This window comes from Schistocerca nitens, chromosome 8, assembly GCF_023898315.1.
Source record: "Schistocerca nitens isolate TAMUIC-IGC-003100 chromosome 8, iqSchNite1.1, whole genome shotgun sequence".
NCBI classification, from domain to species: domain Eukaryota; kingdom Metazoa; phylum Arthropoda; class Insecta; order Orthoptera; family Acrididae; genus Schistocerca; species Schistocerca nitens.
This window is the reverse complement of record NC_064621.1, coordinates 283165234-283172190: the sequence shown is the minus strand read 5'-3', so window position 1 is coordinate 283172190 and position 6957 is coordinate 283165234. Positions and strand designations below refer to the sequence as shown.

The 6957-nt window shown below is 46.2% G+C and overlaps 1 pseudogene; it reads right to left on the bottom strand.

Annotated features, from left to right (window-relative positions):
• Positions 1-5958: 5958 nt before the first annotated feature.
• On the bottom strand, positions 5959-6076 carry LOC126200104 (5S ribosomal RNA; annotated as a pseudogene).
• Positions 6077-6957: the final 881 nt, after the last annotated feature.

Sequence of the window (6957 nt, the reverse complement as noted above, 5' to 3'; positions counted from 1 at the left end):
AGCCAAATATTTTACGTAACTCACTCGGTTAAAAATTACACTCACAATTCACACGTGCACTACAGGAAGCCAAGCCAATACAAAGTGAAGATACGAAACGAAAATTTTAAATAATCGATATTTGCATTCGCTTATAAGTAGATCAACAATAACATCGACAATCCTGGTGACACCTACTAACACCGCCTTCGTGCGTGTTTATCACGAAGGCTGTGCCAGTAGTTAAAGTATTCAAGAAATAAGCAATAGAACGGGACGAACTGTAAATTTAACTGTATTACGCTCAACTTTGCGAAAAAGTCGGACACTAAAAATCCGCCCGGACCCCGGACAAAGAGCTAAAAAGGAGGACATGTCCGGATTAATCCGGACGTCTGGTCACCCAAATTATGGCAGGCCAAGTAAGTTTTATTGAATGCTGCACTGAATTTCAGAGTGACACAGATACATGACACAATCTTTCAACGTAGTTGCCAAATCTCTGTGAAAAACGGTCAGTACATTCGACCAATCGTTCAGTTCGTCGACGATAGAAATTCGCTCTTTTGCCACAGAGTTGCATAGACGTTCTCATAGTTGGACTGCTGCGAATCAGTTCTTCTTTGGCTAGACACTGTCGTCTGTGTTCGATGTCGATGGCTTCTTCCCGATCAGCATCATCAACATCTGTGCGGCCTTGGTCAAACTGTTAGAACCATTTCACTACGTCTAGACGCGACATTGAATTTGGTACATAAAACGCCATACTTTCACCATGAGTCTGCTGTGGAATGTAGACATTTTGCTCACAGTAATCGTAGTTTCCCGAGTACTTCAGCATTTGAGTACGTTTCCAGTTAGTAGACCATTTGACTCTCACACTGTAATGCGCTCGTTATCGGTACCACAGCAGAATTTTGTCTGCAGGTAACTCAGGACAAGTACTCTCTCTTCATAGTGCGCCACTGTTGTGCAATCGCAAAGGGCGCAGCTTTTCATCATCCAACTCAGAAGAGAACTACGCTGAACACCCTACGACAAAAAGCCTGGAGAATTTCGGCAACCTTTCCTTGGCTGCAAGACTAATCATCTGCCGGCTGTCTCCAGAAGGACCGGATCTTCAGTTATTAAGATTAAGTCAACTCTGCCGAGGAATCCACGACGCGTTGCCGTTCAACCAAGCCAGGAGCACCAACACACAGAGCGGTTTTCTATTCTACGGCGCAATAACGAATAAGATAGGTAGAATCATAAAAAGGCGAGGGATCAAAACGGTCTTTCGGCCGCCCAGGAAGGTAACAGAAATATTGCGACATGTCAAAGACAATCTCTGCCTGGGAGTACTAAGCATTTCTAATATTCCTCGCGAGTGTGGCAGCAGTTATGTGGCGTAGTCTATGTGGACTATTATCGATCGCTGTGCTGAACTTGAGCGTCACCTTAAGTAAGGAAATTTAGAAAAATCTGCCTTGGACGAGGACAGTCTACCCCGTCAGTCCAAAATGTTTCCAGCCTGGATGAATAAAAAATAGAGAAACTTTGAGATGGTGGTTCTAATGCTTCAGGTGCTCTACGTAATTTCCCCTCACTTCAGCACAACTGACAGAATGTTCATACAACCTTGCGAAACTGAGAGAAAAGTTCTTCTTTGAATTGTTACTCAACTCGTGCGTCGCATTGACTTGAATGTTGGTTACGTGGCCAAAACTTGAGCGTTTCATTTGAATTTGTGCGCTTCATCAGAGCAGGCATCCAAGCGTTATCTCTTTTTTTCCACCGATTCAAGCTGCATGGAACAAACATTGCACACACTTCTCTCTTCTTCAAAAGATGGTGGAGAATGTCTTGAACACTTTATTTAGAGAAGTTGCTCCTTTGGGATTTCCGACACAACAAAATTGATACTCTACAGTCACACGTCCATTACTTAACACAGCCTGCTCACAGATAACTGGTAGAATTCACTTTTGTTACTACAGCGGAGTGTGCGCTGATATGAAACTTCCTGGCAGATTAAAACTGTGTGCCGGACCGAGACTCGAACTCGGGACCTTTGCCTTTCGCGGGCAAGTGCTATACCGACTGAGCTAACCAAGCACGACTCACGCACCGTCCTCAAAGCAGGTACTGGCGGAATTCACTTTTGTTGTTTACAGTTGTTAGTTCGAGCTAGAGCCGTAGTTGCTGCGCTGGTGTCATTTATATGCCAAGAATAAAAGCAGTATTGGAACGGACGTAGTATAAACAGACAAGGATTGTGCCCCTAGATTCGAGCTATGATTATGGAAGCAACGTAATTATGCAGTGTGATAATAAACTTCTCTAGAGACACTGACTATGCACTTAGCATTTCATGGAAGCCTGTGCTCGGAAATGAAAGACTTCATATAGCTGAAATGAGCGGTTACGCTGCAATGGTGTGTAAATGAAATCTACAGAAGGAGGGGGCGCCACCGCCGTGGACTTATACTTACTTATTGCAGCCAATCAGGTGGCGTCTTCTGTGTACAGACACTAAGGTGACAGAAGTCATGGCACACCTCCTACTATCGTGGCGGACCTCCATTTGACACACTTAGTGCCGCATCTCGATGTGGCATGGACTCAACAAGTCATTGGATGCCCCTTGCAGAAATGTTGAGCCATACTACTTCTATAGCCGTCCATAATTGTAGAAGTGTAGCCGATGCAGGATTTTACTCACGAACTGGCCGCTCTATTATGTCCCATAAATATTCAGTGGGGATTTTATGTCGGGCTAAAAATCAGTGACATGCCCATCCACGAACCCTGCCCAAATGTTCAGACGGTATGACTCCTGAAACGCAAGGGGGTATCATCCCACACATAATTGTTGTGAGAACTGAGTATACTTCCCCTGCTGATCTTGACTTCATCGGTGGAAAGGATCTACGAGGGGAAGTCGACCTCGCCAAATAACAGTGTAGGAACCACCTGCAGAGGTGGGATCCTGGCGCAAAATCCTATGGCTGCGTTGCGTGTACTTTCTGCTCCTCGTACGGAAGACGCCAGACAGTTTGGTGATCAACATTCGGTCTTCCTGCTATGTTTCTGGTACTAGTCGCCGCGTCTTGTTATACTGCATGGAGTACGGCCTCTTCACACTCGGATGCGCGGCGCCGCCGTGGAGCATCACAGCCGGGCGTGCTGATGGTCAATGTACTCGTCTTCGAGGCCCAATGGTGCGCTGCAGCAAAGAGGGAGTGCGAAGGTGGCTGGCGGTGCGGAAAACTCTCCGTGTACAACTGACGGGCAGCTCTCCCATTGCACCGAGGTTCGCCGTCGAATAACATCATGTAGGCGAGTTCAGAAAGCGTCTAGTTCACCATGGTCAACAGCAACACACTGAAAATAAAATACACGTGAGCCGTGGCGAGGATTCTGGCGTCGCCTTCCGAATTTATGACGCCATTAGCTTGATCTGTCGTCTGATGTTCCTCTGGTTTGAGGTCACGAAGATCTCTGCTCGAGGTTGTTGATGGGGACAGGGCGTGTTGTGGCGTGGCGAGTTGGGGAGTGGTAACGGAGCGAGGAGGTCAGTGTGAGATGTCCGCGCGGTGCGTAAGGCGAGCACTTGTGAAAGCGTCGTGGACACGGAGTGCGGTGAGAGGTTGTTGGGCAATTTCGTGGATCGGTTTGAATCGATGGCTGACTTCGAGTGCCGTCTTCTACGTAGCCTGGCCGACCAGCTATGAGACGTGGCACACCGAATAGAGAGTTGAAGTGTTTTGGGGTGCTAAATTCTGAGGCCCCCTTGGAACAGACAAGCTTCTGCTTCGATTCGTGAACTTCACACAAGTTTTGGATTTTGAGGTCTTAATTGTTACTTCCTTATTGATGCCTATAGGTCTGTTGCGATTTCTTAGTTGATCTATTTCACCACCAGTTCGTTCCTTGAATTGTGGCTGTTGTTTTCTTTTCCTGAGTTGACACTGGCCTTGGTTGTTTGTTAACGGGATATCTTAAACTGTGTGAGCCGATGGTGTTTTCTGAGCCGGAGCGATAACTGTTTCTTCTATGCTGTGGCCGGACCCCCCGTCGTCACGCAGTACCTAGACGTGTGGGTTTTAGCCGACCTCCCTGCCAAACGTCTTCGAATACCAGATAAGTACCTTTCTCTTGTAGTACGGCCGGGTGACGGTTTCGAGATATCTTCGGGTATTGCAGACGTCATCGCTCTGTTTAATTATATTGGCTTACGAGCTGCCTGGGTCTCAAAATTTGCAATTGTTGAGGCTATATAATTGGTTTTGGCAGCTAGTTTTCCTTTCGCAGTCGTAATAGAGGCGGTATCTTGCACTGACGCGGGTATACCGTTTGACTAATTATTGTGTCTTTCACTTAATTAACCTTGCTGTGTTAATATTTCTATTGCTGGTCTGTACCCAACGAAAAGGTCCTAGCAAGGACGGTCCTCTCGTTGCAATCTTTCTTCGCCTTCCTATTTGCTGTAGTCTTGTGCACCTTGTCCACCCCGATAGCTGAGTGGAGCCGGCACGGTAGCTCAGCGTGTTCGGCCAGAGGGCTGCTCGCCCTCCGTGATAAAAAACTGAGTAAAGGAATCAACGATCGACGTGAATGGATATCTTGTGACCGCGCAGACCAAACTCAACGAACAATATCTACACAAAAAAATAAAAAAATAAAAAGTGGTCAGCGTGACGGATTGCCGTCCTATGGGCCCGGGTTCGATTCCCGGCCGGTTCGGAGATTTTCTCCGCTCATGGACTGGGTGTTGTGCTGTCTTCAACAACATTTCAACCCCATCCGACGCGCAGGTCGCCCAATGTGGCGTTGAATGTAATAAGACCTGCACCAAGTCGGACCTACTCCGCAAGGGGCCTCTCGGCCAATGACGCGAAACACTCATTTTTTTGTGCGCCTTGGTGTAAGTCTTCTGGTGCACCCCTTGTAAAGAGCCAATTCAAAGTCTTGGTTACTTAACCGAAGCAGTTATTCATGAAGTCTGCCTGTTTTCTATTTGGTAATTTTACTTAACTGAAGCTGTTGTTATTGAAGGGCTGCCAGTTTCTATTTTGGTAATTATACATAAATGAAACTGTTATTATTGAAGGCCTGACTGTTTTGCATTTGATAATTTTGCTTAACTGAAGCTATCATTATTGAAGGCCTGCCTGTTACCTTTTAATTAAATTAAGACCTATTTTGTAACTTGGGTTAGCTGAAACTCTTGTTAATCAGGGCCTACCTGTCTTATTGCCCTATTTTTGAGATCTGATATCTTACTCAATCTGTGTTGTAATTAACTTAAATTGTGATTGCCAAAGATCTACCTTTATCAAAGGTATTTGTGCCAATAAGGTAGTAAAAGTAAATGACACATGATAGTACATGGGCACTAAACTTAAGCCTTACATTCCTTTATCCATAGTTGTAGATTTCAATTGTTACCAGTGACTGAAACCTACGATTACGGATAAATGGATGTAAGGCTAAAGTTTAGGGCCCATGTACCATCATGTGTCATTTCCTTTTACTACCTTATTGACATAAATACCTCTGAAACAGGCAGGCCTTTGGCAATATCAATTTAATTACGACACGGATTGAGTATGATATCAGACCTCAAAAATAGAGCAATAAGACAGGTAGGCCCTGATTAACAAGAGTTTCAGCTATCCCATGTTACAAAATAGGTCTTAATTTAATTAAAAGGTAACAGGAAGGCCTTTAATAATAACAGCATCAGTTAAGTAAAATTACCAAGTAGAAAACAGACAGGCCTTAAATGATAAACTCCACTCCGACAGGCTGTGATGGCCCAACGGTACCGACCGGCCGCCGTGTCGTCCTCAGATCACAGGCGTCACCGGAGGCGCACATGAAGGGACATGTGGTCAGCTCACTGCCCTCCCACCCGTTTACGAGACCGGAGACGCTACTTCTCAATCAAGTAGCTCCTCAGTTTGCCTCACAAGGGGGTGAGTGCACCCCGCTTGCCAACAGCGCTTGGCAGACCGGATGGTCACCCACCCAAGTGCTATCCGAGCCCGACAGCGCTTAACGTCGGTGATCTCACGGGAACCGGTGCTACCACTGAGCCAAGGCCATTGGCCATTATGTGATATTTACAAATAGAAAACAAGTTGACCTTCTTTAATAACAGATTTAGTTAAGTAAGTCTACCAAATAGAAAACAGGTAGCCTTCATGAACAACTACTTCGGTTAAGTAACAATGAATTTGAATTGCCTCCTCTCAAGGCGTGCACCTTAAGGCTTACACGCAAGGAGCACAAGGCTACACCAAATAGGAAGGCCAAGAAAGGTTACAGCGAGAGGATCGGCCTCCCAAGGGCCTTTCCTTTGGGCACAGAGCGGCAAAGAAATATTAACAAAGAAAATTACGTGAAAGAAACAATAACTAGCCAAACGGTATTTCCGCGTCACTTCAATGGTACCTCTACAACGTCGGCAAAACGCCAGAAAGAAAACTAGGCTGATAAACACAATTACGTAGCCTCAGCAATTGCAAATTTTAGGACCCAGGCAGCTCCTAAGCCAATATATAAGGAGCGTTCAAAAAGAAACGAGCCGGAGTATGGAAAGCGCAAACCGGTGACAGGAGGGTAATATCGTGGCCCCTGTAACAAGGTGTGGTTCCGACCAGAGCGTGGAAGTTCACAGCCCATCGCTAGAGGCCGCTCGTGCATGTCACGTGACTATACAGAGCTAGCAGCAGCATGCATGAATCGTCTAACGCTGCCAGTCGCAAAGCAAACAGTGACATGGGGGCGTCAAAAGAAGAGCAAAGAGGTGCTGTTCATTTTCTGACAGCGAAAGGAGTAGGAGGAACGGAGATTCATTGACGAATGTCACAAGTGTACGGCGAACACTGCATATCCCTTGCAAGGGTCAAGGTGTGGCACAGGCACTTCAGGGAAGGCCGGGTGTCGTTTTAGCCGATGATGCATGGTCTGGAGCACCACACTACATTC